Source organism: Artemia sp. Qi Xiang Cuo, chromosome 2 (genome assembly GCF_049724085.1).
Source record: "Artemia sp. Qi Xiang Cuo chromosome 2, ASM4972408v1, whole genome shotgun sequence".
NCBI classification, from domain to species: domain Eukaryota; kingdom Metazoa; phylum Arthropoda; class Branchiopoda; order Anostraca; family Artemiidae; genus Artemia; species Artemia sp. Qi Xiang Cuo.
Window position 1 is genome coordinate 15,041,643 of NC_142795.1, and position 20,445 is coordinate 15,062,087.

The 20,445-nt window shown below is 36.4% G+C and overlaps 1 protein-coding gene across 1 annotated transcript in view; it reads right to left on the reverse strand.

The window, feature by feature from the left end:
* Positions 1 to 14,696: 14,696 nt before the first annotated feature.
* The window catches only part of LOC148954933 (toll-like receptor 6), a 35,421-nt gene continuing 29,672 nt past the window's right edge, over positions 14,697 to 20,445 (reverse strand). Inside the window, exon 2 of the mRNA XM_089099204.1 lies at positions 14,697 to 14,871. The gene's annotated coding sequence lies outside the window, so the exon portion shown is untranslated. The remainder of the gene's footprint in view (positions 14,872 to 20,445) is intronic.

A 20,445-nucleotide genomic window follows, 5' to 3' on the forward strand; every position in this document is an offset into this window, starting at 1 on the left:
TAAAAAAACTTTAGCGTAAAGAGCGAGGCGTTGAGGAGGGGACAGCCCCCTTCATATACGGAATAATTTCTGTTCGTTTTAAGTTTTAACGTCGTTCCTTACTTTCAGTTAAAAAAACTTGTTTTTTTTATTTAATCATCCTCTAAGACCGAATTTCCAGAACTTTCAACTGCGTTAAACAACATGGCTATCTCAAAAAATTGATTGGATGTGTTTGGGGAAATGGTGGGCGTGAGAGAGGTGTTAGTTACCTTCCAATCACTTTCGACTATTAAAAAGGGCACAAGCCACTCCAATTACCAATTGAATAAGCGCTTTTGAAGTTTCTACGACAACTTCTTCGATAAGAAGTGCCCTGCTTTAAAGGAAAAAATTAATAAATAATACATTGTGCCAACATCGTTCTTATATGCCCCCAGGGCATAACTTAAAACCCTTTCCCTGAGAGTTGTGGGGGAGTGTCCTCCTCTTAACTTAGTCCCCGTTTCTTGTCTCGTTCTTGAGTGTCCCCGTTCTTTACTTAAGCAGCGCGATCCCGCTGCCTATGATTTATACAACAACTTTCTATATAAACCTTATATGCCCCCAGGACATAACTTACAACCCTTGCACTGAGGGCTCTCAAGGGGATATCATCCTAAAAGACCTAATTTCCAGAACGTTCAACTACGTTGAACAAAATGGATATCTCAAAATTTTGATTGGATGTGTTTTGGAAAATGATGGGCGTGAGAGGGGCGTTAGTCGCTATCCAATCACTTTCAACTATTAAAAAAGACATTAGCCTTTTCAATTTCCAATTGAATGAGCCCTTTCGAAGTTTAAACGACAACGCTTTCATTAAAAACCTTATATGCCCCAGGGCATAATTTACAACCCTTGCCCTGAGGTCTGTGGGGGGGAGGAGGTTTCATCCTTAAAGACCTAATTTCAAAAACTTTCAACTACGTTGAATAAAATAGCAATCTAAAAAAGTTGAAAGAATGTGTTTGGGGATATGGTGGGCGTGAGAGGGGGGTTAGTTGCCCTCAAATCACATTATACTATTAAAAAGGGTACTAGCCCTTTGAATTTCAAATCGGATGAGCCATTTTTAAAGTTTTTACGACAAAGATTTCAATAAAAACCTTATATGCCTCAACGGCATAACTTATAATCCTTGCACTGAGGGTTTTGGGGGATTGACCTCCTCAACAACATATTTGCTATCTGGAAATCAACTACGCTGAACAAAATGGCTATCTAAAATTTTTATTGGATGTGTTTGGGGGAATGATTGTGGTGGGGGGGGGGGGGCTAGTTGCCCTCCGATCACTTTCAACTATTAAAAAGGGCACTAGCCCTTTGAATTTCCAATCGAATGAGCCTTTTTTGAAGTTTCTACAACAACGCCTTCTTTAAAAACCTTATATGCCCCCAGGTCACAACTTAAAACCCTTGAACTGAGGGATGTGGGGGAGTTTCCTCCTCAAAAACATATTTTCTATCTGGAAACCAACTACGCTGAACAAAATGGCTATCTCAAAATTTTGATTGGAAGTGTTTGGGGAAATCATGGGCGTGGGGGGGGGGTAGTTGCCTTCCAATCACTTTCGACTATTAAAAAGAGCACTAGCCCTTTCAATTTCCAATCGAATGAGCCTGTTTTGAAGTTTCTACGACAACACCTTCGATAAAAACCTTATATGCCCCCAGGGCATAACTTAAAACCCTTGCCCTGAGGTTTGTGGGGGAGAGTCCTCCTCAAAATATATTTTCTATCTGAAAATCAACTACGTTCCACAAAATGGCTATCTCAAAATTTTGATTGGATATGTTTGAGGGAATGATGGGCGTGGGAGGGGGGGGGGGGGCTAATTGCGCTCCAATCACTTTCGACCATTAAAAAGGGCATCAGCCCTTTCTATTTTCAATCGAATGAGCCCTTTTCGAAGTTCCCACGACAACACCTTCGATACGAAGTGCCCTGGTCTAAACAACAACAACAACAAAAAATAGTACATTATATCCACTTCGATCTTTAAAAATCAAGCCTTCCAATCACTTTCGACTATTAAAAAGGGCACTAGGCCTTTCGATTTCCAATCAAATGAGCCCTTTTGGAAACGACAACGCTTTCTATAAACACCTTATATACCCCCAGGGCATAAATTACAACTTTTACCCTAAGGTCTGTTAGGGTGGTTATCATCCTCTAAGACCAAATTTCCAGAACTTTCAACTGCGTTAAACAACATGGCTATCTCAAAAAATTGATTGGATGTGTTTGGGGAAATGGTGGGCGTGAGAGAGGTGTTAGTGGCCTTCCAATCACTTTCGACTATTAAAAAGGGCACAAGCCACTCCAATTTCCAATTGAATAAGCCCGATTCGAAGTTTCTACCACAACTTCTTCGATATGAAGTGCCCTGCTCCAAATGAAAAAAATAATAAATAATACATCGTGCCAACGTCGTTCTTATATGTCCCCTGGGGATAATTTAAAACCCTTGCCCTGAGGGTTGTGGGGGAGTGTCCTCATCTTTACTTAATCCCCGTTTCTTCTGTCACTCTCGAGTATCCCTGTTCTTTACTTAGGCAGTGTTATCCTGCTGCGTATGATTTATGCAACAACTTTCTATATAAACCTTATATGCACCCAAGGCATAGCTTACAGCCCTTGCACTGAGGGCTCTGAGGGTGTTATCATCCTAAAAGACCTAATTTCCAGAACGTTCAACTACGTCGAACAAAATAGATATCTCAAAATTTTGATTGGATGTGTTTTGGAAAATGGTGGGCGTGAGAGGGGCGTTAGTCACTATCCAACCACTTTCAACTATTAAAAAAGGCATTAGCCTTTTCAATTTCCAATTGAATGAGCCCTTTCGAAGTTTCAACGACAACGCTTTCAATAAAAACCTTATATGCCCCAGGGCATAATTTAAAACCCTTGCTCTGAGGGTTGTGGGGGGAGGAGTTTTCATCCTTAAAGACCTAATTTCCAAAACTTTCAACTACGTTGAATAAAATAGCAATCTAAAAATGTTGATAGGATGTGTTTGGGGAAAAGGTGGGCGTGAGAGGGGGGTTAGTTGCCCTCAAATCACATTCGACTATTAAAAAGGGTACTATCCCTTTGAATTTCAAACCGAATGAGCCCTTTTTCAATATTCTACGACAAAGATTTCAATAAAAACCTTATATGCCCCCAGAGTATAACTTATAATCATTGCCCTGGGGGTTGTGGGGGAGTGTCCTCCTCAAAAATATATTTTCTATCTGAAAATCAACTACGCTGAACAAAATGGCTATCTAAAATTTTTATTGGATGTGTTTGGGGGAATGATTCCGGTGGGGGGGGGGGGCTAGTTGCCCTCCGATCACTTTCAACTATTAAAAACGGCACTAGCCCTTTGAATTTCCAATCGAATGAGCTTTTTTTGAAGTTTCTACAACAACGCCTTCTTTAAAAACCTTATATGCCCCCAGGTCACAACTTAAAACCCTTGAACTGAGGGATGTGGGGAGTGTCCTCCTCAAAAACATATTTTCTATATGGAAATCAACTACGCTGAACAAAATGGCTATCTCAAAATTTTGATTGGAAGTGTTTGGGGAAATTATGGGCATGGGGGGGGGGCTAGTTGCCCTCAGATAACTTTCGACAATTAAAAAGGGCACTATCGCGTTGACTTTCTAATCTAATGAACTTTTTTTAAAGTGTCTAAGACAATGCCTTCTATAAAATCCTTATATCCCCCCCGGCCATAACTTAAAACCCTTGTCCTGAGGTTTGTGGGGGAGTATCCTCCTCAAAACATATTTTCTATCTGGAAATCAACTACGTTGCACAAAATGGCTATCTCAAAATTTTGATTGGATATGTTTGAGGGAATGATGGGCGTGGGAGGGGGGGGGGGCTAATTGCGCGCCAATCACTTTCGACCATTAAAAAGGGCATCAGCCCTTTCTATTTTCAATCGAATGAGCCCTTTTCGAAGTTCCCACGACAACTCCTTCGATACGAAGTGCCCTGGTCTAAACAACAATAACAACAAAAAATAATACATTATACCCACTTCGATCTTTAAAAATATCAAGCCTTCCAATCACTTTCGACTATTAAAAAGGGTACCAGTCCTTCGAATTTCCAATTGAATGAGCCTGTTTTGAAGTTTCTACGACAATGCCTTCTATAAAAACCTTATATGCCCCAAGGGCATAACTTAAAACCCTTGCCCTGAGGGTTGTTGGGGAATGTTCTCCTCAAAAATATATTTTCTATTTGGAAATCAACTACGCTGAACATAATAGCTATCTAAAATTTTGATTGGATGTGTTTGGGGAAATGATGGGCGTGAGGGTGGGTTAGTTGACCTGCAATCACTTTCGACTATAAAAAAGGGCACTAGAACTCTCAATTTTCAATCGAATGAGCCCCTTTTGAAGTTTATACGACGACCCGTTCCATATGAAGTGCCCAGCTCTAAAGGAAAAAAAATAATAAATAGTAAATTGTGCCAACATCGTTCTTATATTCCCTCAGGGTATAACTTAAAACCCTTGCCCCGAGGATCCTCCTCAAAAACGTATTTTCTATCTGGTAATCACTACGCTGGACAAAATGGCTATCTCAAAATTATGATTGGATGTGTTTGGGGGAATGATGGGCGTGGGGGGGGGGGGGGCGGGGCTAGATGCCCTCCAATCGCTTTCGACAATTAAAAAGGGCACTCGAACTCCCAATTTACAATCGAATGAGCCCCTTTTGAAGTTTCTACATTAGCCCCTTCCATATGAAGTGCCCTGCTCTAAAGGAAAAAAATAATACATAGTACATTGTGCCAACATTGTTCTCATATACCCTCAGGGCATAACTTAAAATCCTTGCCCCGAGGGTTGTGGGGGAGTGTTCTCCTCAAAAACATATTTTCTATCTGGAAATCAACTACGCTGAACAAAATGGCTATCTCTAAATTCTGAATGGATGCATTTGGGAGAATGATGGGCGTGGGGGGGGGGGGCTAATTGCCCTCCAATCACTTTCGACTATTAAAAAGGGTACCAGCCCTTCGATCTTCCGACAATTCCTTTTCTATCTGAAAATCAACTACGCTGAACATCAAAATTTTGATTGGATGTGTTTGCGGAAATGATGGACGTGGGGGGGCTAGTTGCCCTCCAATCACTTTTGACTATTAAAAAGGGCACTAGCCCTTTGAATTTTCAGTCAAATGAGCCTTTTTCCAGTTTCTATGAAAACGCCTTCTATAAAAACCTTCTATGCCCCCCAGGGCATAACTTAAAACCCTTGCCCTCAGGGTTGTGGGGGAGTGTCCTCCTCAAAAACATATTTTCCATCTGGAAATCACTACGCTGAACAAAATGGCTATCTCAAAATGATTGGATGTGTTTGGGGGAATGGTGGGCGTGGAGGGGGGGGGGAGATGCCCTCCAATCACTTTCGACTATTAAAAAGGGTACTAGCCCTTCGAATTTCCAATCGAATGAGCCTGTTTTGAAGATTCTACGACAACGCCTTCTATAGAAACCTTATATAGTTATTCCCCAGGGAATAACTTAAAACCCTTGCCCTTAGGGTTGTAAGGGAGTGTCCTCCTCAAAAACAAATTTTCTATCTGGAAATCAACTACGCTGAACAAAATGGCTACATCAAAATTTTGATTGGATGTGTTTGGGGGAATGATGGGCGTGGGGGGGGGCTAGATGCCCTCCAATCACTTTCGACTATTGAAAAGGGCACTCGAACTCTCAATTTCCAATCGAATGAGCCCCTTTTGAAGTTTCTACAACAACCCCTTCCATATGAAGTGCCCTGCTCTAAAGGGAAAAAATAATACATAGTAGGCTACATTGTGCTAACATTGTTCTCTTATGCCCTCAGGGCATAACTTAAAACCCTTGCCCCGAGGGTTGTGGGAGAGTGTCCTCCTCAAACACATATTTTCCATCTGTAAATCTTCTACGCTGGACAAAACGGCTATCTCAAAATTCTGAATGGATGCATTTGGGGGAATGATGGGCGTGGGTGGGGGCTAGTTGCCCTCCAATCACTTTCGACTATAGAAAAAGGCCATAGCCACTCCAATTTCAAATCGAATTAGCCCTTTTCGAAGTTTCTACGACAACTCCTTCGATACGAAGTGCCCGGCTGAAGAAAAAAAAAACACATTGTGCCCACATCGTGAGAGGGGCGTTAGTCGCTATCCAATCACTTTTAACTATTAAAAAAGGCACTAGCCTTTTCAACTTCCAATTGAATAAGCCCTTTTGAAGTTTCTACGACAACGTTTTCAATTAAAACTTTATATGCCCCAGGGCATAACTTACAACCCTTGCCCTGAGGGCTGTGGGGGGAGGGGTTGTCATTCTTAAAGACCTAATTTCCAAAACTTTCAACTACGTTGGATAAAACGGCTATCTAAAAATTTTGATCGGATGTGTTTGGGAAAAGGTGGGGGTGAGAGGGGGGTTAGTTGCCCTCAAACCATTTTCGACTATTAAAAAGGGTACTATCCCTTTCAATTTCAAATTGAATGAGCCCTTTTTCAAGTTTCTACGCCGAAGATTTCAATAAAAACCTTATATGCCCCCAGGGCATAACTTATAATCCTTGCCCTTTCCTTTTGAATTTCCAATCGAATGAGCTTTTTTTGAAGTTTCTACAACAACGCCTTCTTTAAAAACCTTATATGCTCCCAGAGTATAACTTATAATCCTTGCCCTGGGGGTTGTGGGGGAGTGTCCTCCTCAAAAACATATTTTCTATCTGGAAATCAACTACGCTGAACAAAATGAATAACTAAAAATTTTGATTGGATGTGTTTGGGGGAATGATGGGCGTGGAGGGGCTAGTTGCCCTCCAATCACTTTCGACTATTAAAAAGGGTACTAGCCCTTCGAATTTCCAATCGTTTGAGCCTGTTTTGAAGTTTCTAAGTTTCTATTTTTACTTTGCTGAAAAAATACAAATGAATGTACATTGTCAGTTTAATATACATATACTAATATTTAGTAATCAAAATGTTAATATTATTTGATTTATTAGTTACAAAATTAAAAACATTTATATTTTTTCAATAGAGCGTGAATATTATTCTGGCCTTATAAAGATATAGCAGTTCTATACCTAACGTATGTTAGTCTCTACTCATTATGAGTCACACATAGTTATTTATAGTAGGGTCTGTACGTTCTGACGTTCAGTTATTTATCGATGCTGATTTGTGGTAGTTTCACGCTTGGTAGACTATTTGATTTTATTGTTGCTCATTTTTTATTTAATGGAGTTTTTACTTTTCTTTGAAAAACTTATTTTGTGGAAAAAGTTTTTTAAATTGATTTTCTTAAAAACCAGACCCTTTCGACAAGCTTTGGCAAGGTAAAGCACTTTTGAAACTTCAAAAGATAAGACAACTCTTGGTAGAATATAAAATGCCATCCTTGTCAATTATTGCTCAGAGATCGCATGTTTTAACATTATGCTCAAACACCTCTGGGGAAACATTTAGGTTTTTACCTTTGTCGTTTAATTTTTCATCAGGCAAACTATTTAGTAATAATCTTTTCAAATTTAAGAGAGCATCACAAAAGCGTTTATTCAATAGCGGAAATTTTTATGCTAATCCTTACGACGTCTTTCAAATACCGCCTGATTCATCAATCAATTCATTTGAAAACTAACAATCCGAAATTTAGTAGCCAACTGGGATTGTGAAAAAGGTTCTGAACAGGGGCCAAACTTACTAGAATATATGGAAAGGGGGCGAAAGTTTTTTTTTCAAAAACCAGGGGGGGGGGCATTTTACTTTTTAAAAAATCAAGAAAATAGGAAAAAAGATATTTTTCAATCAAAATACCAAAAAAAGGTTTTTTTCGAAATCTAGAAGGACAAAAATTCTGCCCCCCCCCCCCCATTGTCGTCCTTATTTGTGAAAAAGGAAAGAAGAAAACTGAAAATTTTATGCAATACATGCAAGTTAGTTAAGCTGGAGCTTACACCTAAGTTAGAAAGACAATGAAAACGAGGAGGTAATATTGGAATTCAGGGGCAGTAGGCCTATAGAATATAACGAAGTCACTTATTTGTCGGTAATTTTTACTTAATTTTATAGTTTTTGTTAATTTTTGACGAATTGGGACTTCCGATATAAATTTATGTATAAGGTCCATATCTAAACTAATTTTCACCTTAGTTTATTAATTAATAAAAATTGAATTAAACCAGGTTAAAAAAGTAAATTTAAGATTAAAAAATAAACATTACCCTCTAAACTAATATTCAACTCTCCTTGTTTAATTCGCGATTTTAGTTGTCATATATATAATAAAAAAAAAAAATGAAATTCAGTACTAAAAAAAACGATTGTTTTTATAATATATAAACGGCTATACTCATGTATAGGCAATCTGGTCTTAGAATGTATCTACTTCAAATTTGGAGCCTTAATGCCAAATGAAAGATTAAGTTTTTAAAATTTAATCAACTTTTTTTTTATTAAGGTAACATCAAATAAGTGCTATATGTCTAATGTTGTGCATGCTAGAGCTATGGGATTCTCTTCACTTTGCCTTTAGTCACTAGTTTCTTTCTAGCATTCTGGTAACAGAGAAACGATAATCTCGTAAAATGTTAATCTATTGTTTGATGGGTTAATAATTGGGTTTCAGGCTCTGCCCCAGGATACTGGAAATCATTCCCTTAGGTTAGAAAAAAATAGCTGTTAATTTGGATAGACAATCTTTTGGTTAGAAAAAAAAATTACATTTCCTTGCCTCTGGAAGCGCTTACTTCACTTTATCTGCAGGTATTTGTACAGGCGTGAACCCAAGGAAGGACCTCCCCCCAGTGCCTAATGATGAATTTAGCTCCATACAAAAAAAAATCCTGCATTCTTCCTGGTTGTACGGGTTCCTTTTAAGGTAATATTTCTTCCAACTCTTCCTACCTATGAAAAAGTTCCTTGCGCTGCCCGTAACTCAGCCATTTTCCTAGGTTAACTTCCGAAAGAAATTCAACTCTTAGAAAAGGGAAGAGGATTGCCCTATTCTTTTTTTGAATTTTAGCTACTGTTTTCATTTTCGTTTTACTTTCGCTCAATAGCTTAAAATTGATTATTAATTTGCTTTTCCCCTTATAGTATTACTTACGTGAAATGGACTTAAGTTCATTTTGGAACTAATGCCTAACTTTAGATTTTGTAGCTATTTAAATGGTTTTATTTCTATGCATTGTTAATGAAGTAATCCTTTGTATTGACGGAAAAGATTAGTTTTTGCCTTCTTATTCGGTACTTTCTAAACTTTGAACTACCGAGTTTCACAGTAATTATATATTCTAATTTAGCTAACTTGATTAATTATGAGGAAAACAGTACACCGCCAAATGAAAACAGGAACAAGTTTATCATTAAGTTTCCAAATTAGAAAGCGATCCGGAAAGTTTGAGACTTTCTTGAAGTATTGAACCGAAATCAAACTACTCTCGTGGCACCTTTGTTGCTAGGAAAGGGTTAAAGAAATACAAAAATACAACACTGACGTACTTTCAATGTGGTTAAATCAGTAACTTATAACATCAAACTAAAATATTTTTGCCCCCCCCCCGAGTCTATCTCAGGTCTGTGCATACCTGAGAAATGCAATTTTCTCAGGTTTTACTTATCGTTGTTACAAAATTATGAAGTTTTTAGGACAGTACCACATTTTCATCAGTGTTGCCATCCTGAACCGTGAAAATAGATAACAAAAACTAATGGATTAAATTTGACAACGCTTTTTGTCATAAAAGTTCAAACATTAACAATCTATTGAAACGAAGGATAACTACAGCTCCAAAAAAAAGCTAGACCTTCTTAAGCCGCCTGGTGCCATATTTTAAATCTTTTTGTGACAATCTTTATACATGTTTCTTTTTTTAATTTAGTGCCTGCTTTTACCAAAAACTGTACAACGGCCTCTGAAGGTGTTTTCTAAGAAAAAATTTTAATTCCCAGCTTTTGTTGATTTTTCAAGATGCATTGGGTCATGCAAGTTTCCAATTAGCCAATCCAAAAAATCAGATTTAATTTTCGATATTCTTGGTGCTTTAAATGATGGCCAAACGAGTAGCAAACCTTTAATTAATTTACTATTCTTATGCAGTGGCACAGTGCCCTGTTTTGAGTGCGCTTATCCTGTGTGAATCAGCATTGTCACCACGGCCAGTTCCTAAAGTGATACAACCGCCCTAATTTGTGTACTACACAGCGATTTTTGGTACTCAAGACAAGAAATTGACTGAAATAGTGCTAATATAGCACTTTCGTGCTACAGCTGGCAACCCTGCTGTTAATGTTGACATTATTTTAGAATCACCTTTCCCGCATAACAGACTTTAGACAAGATACATCCTGGCTCACTTCAAACGACTTCACCTTCTGATTTTGAAGTTTGAAATAAATTAACGTCTTCTCTTTCCTATTAGTTAATCTCATAACGAGTGCCTATTCAAAGCTTTAGGATGCAAAAAGGCGAGACTCCAGGTAGTCTCGCCAGATTACGTCGATAACGTTTATAAAATTACGCCTATGAAATTGATTTTAGAGCTTATTCTGTTTTACCGCGTGTTTTACTGGCGATTGTCATTTTTATTATTGGAATTTTGCGTAACATATATTTTTTCTTGTTTTTTAGATTTTACAATTACTACTACTAATACTACTAACAACTCACTGTAGCAACAAGCCGTCGGAGGCCAACACAATTATGCATGTTTCTCTTCCATCCCTCTTAGACCATTTCAAAAAGTTCTGATTTTCGTTAATTCCTTCCTTACGATCTCCCCCATCTTATTTGGGAATGACCTGCTTTTCTTTTAGCCCTATATCGGTGTCCAAAAAGGATTATCTTTGGCAATATGTCATCTTTCAATCGCGGAGCGTATCCTAGCCATCTTAGCCTTTATCTCATTATAAATCTAATCCGGGTTGCAGCGGTAGCTAGCAACCTAGTAAGTGAATCTAAAAAGCTGGATAGAACATATTTTTCGCATCGCTTATTGTTTGAAATACGGTCAGTCAGACGGGTACCCAATGAAATCCAAAGACAAATCCTCTAAAAAAAATATGAAAAATACTCCTCTGACTTTCGGAGGGCCCACGTTTCAGAACCATATTTGACCACTGTCATCTTTGTAGCTTCCAATTCCTAATCTAGGTTCGCAGACTTATCTTCTTTTTCTTCCCAACCTTTTTCAAGTTGGAAAAAACACCCTGGATCTTGGCTTTCTAATTTTAACCTCTTCATCGCATCGCATCCATCATCTTTACTAATAATACTACCAAGATAAGTGAAGCTCAGATCCATCTTCACATTTCCCCGCATTGCATTTCACCGTCATTTATTCACAGTCTTAGCGACTTAGTCTTCTTAACATTAATTTTCAACCCATTCTTGCATCCTGAAGTCCCAAAACCTCAGCAAATTCTAAGTCGAAAAAAGTTTATTTACCATTGTTTCGATGCACTCTCATGGCCTTTGCCGTGTTCCTTAGGACAGAGTCTATAAAAATGATCCACATAAATGGGGGGTAAAAAGAAACCTGGTTCAATACGAAACAAACCACTAGCCTCATTTCCTGCCGTAACCGAAGTAATGCTATTCTTACGCATAGCACTAAATGGATTTATATGATTTCAAACAGTTCGTGGTAACGAACTGCAAGTAAGGAGCGATCCGGCTCAATAGTAACCGAAACTCTAAAAAACAGAATTTTGATACTAATAGATAGCCTATATCAAAAGAACTGGACTTTTATGCTGATTTCAAAAATAAGTTTCCGTAAGTTTAGACCTACCCATCAAAGGTTACGAGCCTGGGAAAATTTGCCTTATTTTCTAAAAAAAGGAAAACACCCTCTAAAAGTCCTAGAATCTTAATGAAAATCACATCATCAGATTCAGCGTATCAGAGAACCCTGATGCAAGCTCTTATCTGCAAAAATGCGGAATTTTGTATTTTTTGCCAGAAGAAAGATCCAGATGCGTGTTTAGGCTATTTGTTTTTTTTTTCTTCTTTTTGTTCCAGGGGTGATCGTATCGACCCAGTGGTCCTAGAATATCGGAAAAGGGTTCATTCGAACGGAAAGTAAAAGTTCTAGTGCCCTTTTTAAGTGACCAAAAAGTTGGAGGGCATCTAGGCCCCCTCTCACAACACTTTTTTCTCAAAATCGTCCGATCAAAATTTTGAGATAGCTATTTCGTTCAGAATAGTTGAAAGGGCGAATAACTATGCCTTTGGAGATATCATAATCCCCCACAGCCCATGGGGAAAGATCTTTAAGTTACAGAATTTGCCCATTGTTTACGTCTAGCATTTGTTATTGGGAAGTATGCGTACATTTTTTTTTTTTTGCTGGTGGGATTTTCCACGGGGATAAGTTTCCATGGGGAGGGACGTTTCCAGGATGTGAATTTTTCATGGGAAATTTTACACTGGGGGAATTGGCCAGAATTTCTATACGAAATTCGTCAATGTCTTGCTTTCTCTTTGCCGACTCAAATTTTACGCGTGAAGATGTCAAGTATTATTATCCGGGGTAAATTTTCACTAGGATTTAATTGTCTAGAGAATAAATCCGTGGGGAGGAGGGATTTTTCCGTAAAGGTATAGCCAGATTTCCTGTCATTATCTAAAAAAAGATCAGAAATAAATTTATAAAACACAAGTTTTTTCAACTGAAATTAAGGAGTAACATTAAAACTTAAAACGAATGAAAATTATTACGTATATAAGGTAGGTTGCTCTTTCTCAACACCTCGCTCTTTACTCTTAAGTTTGAATTCTGTCCCGATTGTTTAAGAAAGACTCCTGAAACGCTATGTTCGTTTAATTAGAACAATAAGAAGTTGTTTTTAAGTACTAAAAAACTTTAGCATAAAGAAATAGGCGTTGAGAAAGAGCAACTCCCTTCATATACGTTTCTGTTCGTTTTAAGTTTTAATGTTGCTTCTTACTTTCAACTGAAAAAAAAACTGTTTTTTTTTATTATTTAATACCATACAGAGATAGGACCTTCGCTAAAGCTCTTCTTTCGGCTGCAGCAAAATCTTGCTCATAATCTATAAAACTGAGGATTAGAAGGGTCTGATGACTTAAGCACTTTTTAATTCACAGTGAAAAATTCTGGTCGATGCAGCCTCTCCCTATCTTAAAACCACACTAATCTTCTCTTAAAAGTGTATTTACAGCATCTCAAGTCAAAAAGTATCATCATACTAAGCAATTTGCTTCTTTGAGAAACTAAGCTAATACCTGCTTTCTTATAGAGGATTTTAATTAGTGTTCCTAAAATCGCTAGGAACTTCCCCCTTTTCAAAATTCATATTTATAATCTTCAGTGATTTATCTCTAACTTCATAACCACCATGTTTAAAACTCATTTAAAACACAATCAGTATCTGGGGCCTTATTATTTCTTCCCCTTTTAGTACTGTCTCTAATTCTTCCCCACAAAATAAATCTTTCATGGCTTCAAAAGCGTCACAAATTTTTTCATTCATTCCTATATCATTTCCTAAGATAGAGTGCATCCTTTAATGGGAAGAGACCGTAACCCTTTCATTCTCAGCCTTCCATGTTCAAAACCTACGTTTGATGGCGTACACTCTTGACTATATACCTATCTAAGTACACTAATGCCTGGTACTTACTTTATATCCTAACTAGCTAAATATTATATCCTGCCTTATCAGTTTTTATCATTTCTCTGCTTCTTTGAGGAATACTTAGGAGTAATGTTTATCAACAGCAGAAACTACGGCACTCCCGTACAATCCATAACACACTCGAGAAGTGAAGTTAGGTTAATCCTAATGAAATATACCAAAATATGATGAAAATATAATACCTTAGAAACAAAATTATGGGAACCACAACTTAGAATTATGTGAAGCAGGCCGCCCAGAACGCATTATATTAGATATCTAACCTAACATAACATCAGCAAAATACCAACTCTATATATTAAATATTTAATTAAAATATAGCTACGACGTAGTTTATTTCATTGAGCCTAAGCTAATTGTCTCCGAATACAGAATGGCAAGGCCTTATCCAGGGGGGGGGGGGTTGAGGAGGTTAGACCCCCCTAGAAATGTTTGCCCGACTCGAAAAAAACATAACAAAAACGGACAAAAACAAATTTTTAATGCTTATTTTTTGTAAACCTTACTTCCCCCCCCCCCGAAAAAAACCTTTTGGAGAACCCCCATCCCCGAAAAAAAATCCTGGATACGACCTTGCAGAATGGTAAACCGGTTTTTCGCTGATTCACATGAGCAAGCTTCTCGAGTGTGTTCTGGATTGTACGGGAGTACCAAAACTGCTACTACTATTACTACTAACAACTCACTGCAACACCAAGTCACCAGGAGTCAATATACCTACGCACACTCCTCCATCCCAATCTATTCAATCATTATACAGTTCAATGACGTTTCATTTACTACGCTATTATTTCCTCAAACAGTGAAATTCCTCATGGTCAACCTGCAGCGCTGTGTGCAGTCACGTGTTTTGTTAGGCAAACTCTTGAGAAGTCCACCCCGACGTTACGGTAGCAGGCTATCTACACCAGGGCATTTGCCGAGGTAGAAAACTCTTAACATATGCCTAAAACTATTTTATAAAAATGAAATAAAGCATGCTAATTGGAATAAAGTAGTTTTACTGAAAATTGAACTTCGCGATAATAAGCAAACAAAAAAAAAAATAAAGTACGAGAACTGATTCGATATTTACACTAAATATGAACGACTAGATTATGCCCAAAGCATTGAAAAATTCTGCTCTTGCTCGAAGGAAGAAAACTGCGGTTCTTTTCTTCACCTAGAAATAAAAAAAAAGTGTAAATATTATATCACATACATGAATTGCATGGATTTTGTGTCCTAATTATTCAATATACCATTGGATATTTCCTATTTCGAAAATGCTCTGAGTACCTCACATTTTATTTATTCCCAGAAATAGAGAAATTAAACTGGACCTAAAAATTCCAACATTTTTATGTTTCTTATGGAATTTTAATTGGTATTTAGTGTCGGTGGTTCTGTTTTAAGACTTTGCTTACACGGACAGGTTATTTTTCATTGTTTTATTCCAAAAGAAAAAAATTGAAATAGAATAAGAAATGAAACAGAAAAGAAAAAATAACCGAGTTATAGATAAGTCACCAAAAATGACTTCTAAGACCGAATCCACATTTAATCTAGGTCGTTTATTAAATAATCTTTACGTAATTATAACTGGCAATAAGGGTTTCTAGCAAAGTTCCATTTCAAAAATATAACTCTCATAAACTCTTCAACCAATAGAATAAAAATTAAAACTGAAATTCATAGACATTTAATATCTAATTAAGCAACCATCTTTCAGACAGAAGGCCACAAATTCAACCCCAAACCATACTTAACATCACATGAATATCATATATGCCACAAAATAATTCTTTCCCGTCATTTTTCTTCCTTGGGCGGTTTAAGTGCCGCAGTAAATAAAAGTTTCAGTCATTTAAGTCCTAAAGAATGTAATTCTGGAGAGCTGGTTCCAGATTGCAATAAACAAAAATCATATTTTTGGAACACTAATAGGGTGCCATGCTCTTTGCTCCCGACAAACTGTCTTGTTGGGAATGTACTCCTATAAAGTAGTTAACGACATTTCTTTCACCTGTTCTTTTAATTTCGAGTGTCATTAATTTTCAACTAGTGTTCTTGTGTAATGGAGAACAAAATTGCTCTTTTTTTGGAGTTGTCTTTTTTGTGTTTTCTGCGTTTTTTTTGTGTTTTGTGGAGTTGTGTAAGTAGTTATCTTTACGATTAGGGTGCCATGATTTTTGCTCTCGGCAAACTGTCTTTATGGAAATGCATTCCCATAAAATATTTTACCGCATATCTTTTACCTACTCTAGTGCCATTTCATTTTAGAGCTGGTGTTCTTGTATAGTAAAGAAGTCACTTATTAAGAACAGCATTTGTTTCTTTTATGTGCAATAATAGTGGCACGTATTTTCAGCTGAAAGGTAGTGACAAGTTCACATTCATGGCATTTATGCTTATTGCGTTTTGAAAAAGAATAACAAACATGGTTAAATTATCACCATTAAAATTTTTTTTATTCTAAAATATATAAAATTAGACTATTATCACTCTACAAATTTATTTTACAAGTAACTGTTTTTGTCTTAGAATTGACTTATTTTAATGTATATAAAATTATCACTTACAATAACGTTATCACTCTACAAATACGAGTTTAGGACTTGTATCTAAATATCACTTTAAATCACTCTAAAAATAAAAGGAATGAAAATTACCGTGAGTGTTTTCCACCCTTTAATGCAGAGATAATAAAGAACACACTTCATTTTTTCTATAAAGATGTATCAATTTAGTCCAAGTTTTTTGGCTTTAAGTAGTACTTTATCTACTACCCCCCCCCCGTAATCCAAGAAAATATTCTCATTCTCTTAAAGGTTAGGATTCATTGCAACTACGACAAAAGCAATCCACCTTGTAATATTCCAGTTCTTTAAGGAAAAAGGTCTTTAAGGAAATTGAAGAGTTTCTAACTAGGAAGTAAATTAGGTTCCAAAGGCTAATTGAAAAGTCAAGTTTCCTCTAAGTTTAGGATTTTTCACGCAATATGGAGGAACGGCAATTTCCTTGAATTTTATCATTTTAATCAGCAAAAAAAAAGGAGAAGAAAGAGGCTTGATGAGGAACATTAAAGTTCGAGCCAAGATTGTAAAGTAGGTTTTAGAATTAGCATACAAAAAGATCAAGGACAAAGCAAAATGAAAAATACATGTAGGCTAATCATTTTGTCGATGGAAATTTGCTAAAATAGAAAGCTAAATTCAGCGTCAAATTTGTCCAACTTCAATTTTTCAGCTTGAGAATCTCAACTGGTAATTTCAAAGACAATGTGTTGAACTTGTTTACAGATCCCCTGGTCCCCTGTTGGTCTACCGGGCGCCAATTCATGACAATATAGGAGGAGGGTGCAATGACTTTCTATTTCTTACTGAATATACACACACAAATTTTTTTTTTGGAAATCGGGGGGGTTAAGGATTTTCTGTTTTGCTTCTCGATTGTTTTAAGTAAAAATAAGGAAATTTTTTATATTCTTTTAAATCTACGGGGTACAGGGACAATTCACACTTCCCCCTAATTATCACAACGTGTTGGACTATTTACTATATGCTAAGGAATTGTGCACTCAACCGTTTTGTGAGCAGTCTAGATATGGATGTACGAATCTCAAACTGAAGGTATGCTATGAGGTACAATAGGCAGGGTTCTAAGCATAAAATCGTGCATATTTGTTAAAGAAATAACGTAATGCACTCAATCAAAATAGATCCATCTAAAATCCTAGCAATATTGCAATGAGGACAATCTTAATGGACACACACACATTTAACCTTCAGAGACAGGAATCAAATAACTATCGTGGGGCGGGATCAAATTTACAGGAACGGTGTTTTTGGGGTCTCATGTTTCTCTTGTGTTTAGTCAATTTTTAGTGCAATTCCAAGTTCGGGACCTCTAACCCCCGATCCTTAAATATTTTATGTTCTATGGGGAGGGGCAAAGTAGTAAAAAGTCCAGTCTTTTTAACGATGTTTTTCTTTAACGGTGGATCATTCCGACAAATCTCAGAGAGAATTCTCGCATCCCCCTCCGCCGTGAGCAGATAAGTTTCATTCTAAATTAGTCTTACATCAGAAGGGACTACTGAGGCAAAAACAGCTACATGACTAGAAGCCCTTTTTATGCAAGATTTACAACTGAGCTCTTTATACGTCATCTAATAACCATAACACTAACCATTTGACTCATTACTTTGAAGCTAAATGGCTCAGTTTGATAGGTAGACAAATTACTAAACCACGATTTGCTCAGATAGCCAGGTAATTGTCTGTAAGTGATCTAAATTGTAGTTTTACGCCAAGATCTGACATTCCGATTGTAAAGAATTTTCTATTTGGGACGAATAAACTACTTACAGCAGATGGGCAATTTTATTCTTGAATGACATACCTGATCTAGAGATCTGTAATTAAAATCCAATAAAAGCTTTAAGATGTTTTGTTAGTCAAAATCAAAATGATACTTTTTGTTTAAAGAAATTAATGCTTAAAAATTTCCGTTAGAAACGTGTTTCTAACACGGAGTGCACCACACTAGAGGGCTAGTAGGCTACCAGTCCAAAAAAGTTAATGAATTTCTAAGCTTTCTTGGGGACCTGAGTGTTAACATTTTAAATACATGAAGTGAGTTGATAATTAATTGCAGAAAGAATGAACATATGAATTGGAGAACAGCAAATACCAGAAAAAGATCACCACACAAAAATTTTAAACATTCTTTTTTATACAAGCAATTGAACTACTTCATGTTATGCTAGAAGATATTTTAATTGGAAACCAAAGATGGAGCACGCCATCCATTGTGGGAACATGGCAATTTGACAATCTATTAAGCAAATTCATACATTCTTCTTATAATTCAGAGTTCAAATCTTTAAGAAAAATTTCAGTCAAATATTTTATGAGTCTAATCAAGCTTGAACTTCATTTACGTCATTGCGATTTTACCGAGAGAAGTTAAAAAAAAAACACCAGGCTTACTTCCGATTATGCAATTTTTAAGAAAAAATTGGCTTGCATTTTCAAATATTTGTTCTATTTTTAAATACAACCTAGTAAAACAGTAAACAATAAAATTAATATTTGCAATTATAGCCGATTTTTCATTTATAGATGGGAAGCACAAAAATTTGGGATGGCCAGTACAAGTATGAGGGCTGCAAGGGAGTATAATATCCCCTAGAACAAAGAAGACAAAAGCACCTTATTTTGAGACCTAGTTCCCAGTGTATATGCTCAACTCCCCCTCCTTATCTTCGGTTATATTTAAAACATGTTCGTTTCCATTTCAAGGTATTACTACAGCCCTGATATTCGTTTGATTTATTACCATCATATTCCTTCTTTCAAAAATTTCCCCCTCCCTCCTGGAATTTGACCCCTGGTTAAATTTCTTGGCGGCAAAAAAAAAAAAAAATTCGAGCAGGAGACAGTAATCAGAGGAGTTGACGTCAATCTATGCGTAACCCTACCCAACAGGATACAGAAGTAAAAAATGTCCAAACAATCCAATTTGCAGAACTTAACAAGGTAATAAACACAACTAGGGGTTTAGTAGGCAACTATTAAACCCCAAACTGTTTCAGTTTGGTTGACCCACCTGTATTTTTACCAATAATTGGCGACACTTCAATACGGATTTGGTTTCGCAAGGGAAGGACCATGCTCACAAATGCATTTATTTCGATTGAAGATATTTCATTGCTTTTTATCGTTTCTGTCGTTGTGCAAAAGTCTCATTGTCCAATCGAAATATTTGTTTTTTTTTGTGTCTTACTGCTTTTGAAAAGTTACTCAACCTCTTTCTCTTTGTTTCTTATTTAACGCCAAGGATAAAAATGCAACGTGTCTTTTTTGTGAATTTGTGGTTTACTTCATTTGTGAATTTAAATAAAAGTTCATTTGTGAATTTTAACAATAAATTTGACTTATACAAATGCAAACCGATTTTAATAGGTTAACCGTGAGCAAGCGAAAAGTTACTCAACCTCTTTCTCTTTATTTCTTATTTAACGCAAAGGATAAAAATGCAATGTGTCTTTTTTGTGAATTTGTGGTTTACTTGATTAATGAATTTTAACAATAAATTTGACTCAAAACAACTTCAAACCAATTTTAATAGGTTAACCATGAGCAAGCGAAAAGTTACTCAACCTCTTTCTCTTTATTTCTTATTTAACGCAAAGGATAAAAATGCAATGTGTCTTTTTTGTGAATTTGTGGTTTACTTCATTTGTGAATTTAAATAAAAGTTCATTTGTGAATTCTAACAATAAATTTGACTAACACAAATGCAAACCGATTTTAATATTTTAACCATGCGAACGAACTAAACGAGCAAGCGAACTAAACCAGTCGTTCTAATTCTCTAGTTAAACAATACGTTATTTTGATAATTTTCTTTGAATTATATATTTATTTTTCGAGGATAGACTATATTTATAATGAACCATTTGAAACAAAACATTCAATTACATAGGCCTATAATAAATTGATTATAAACTTTAATTATTGGTTCAAACCACCGTATGTAAAATTTAAGTATAGGTTTGCTTAGGCTACATATGAGCAAATCTGTTCTCTTGTTACACACAGCCCAACATAGTAAACAGTAGAAACTAGAGACAGACAGTTACGAGAAAAGGTGACAATGTGCAATACATATTTGTTTGATAACCGGATACGCAGTAAACATACTATCACTGCATAATTTATTTCAAGAATGTCAACAATTAACAGAACAA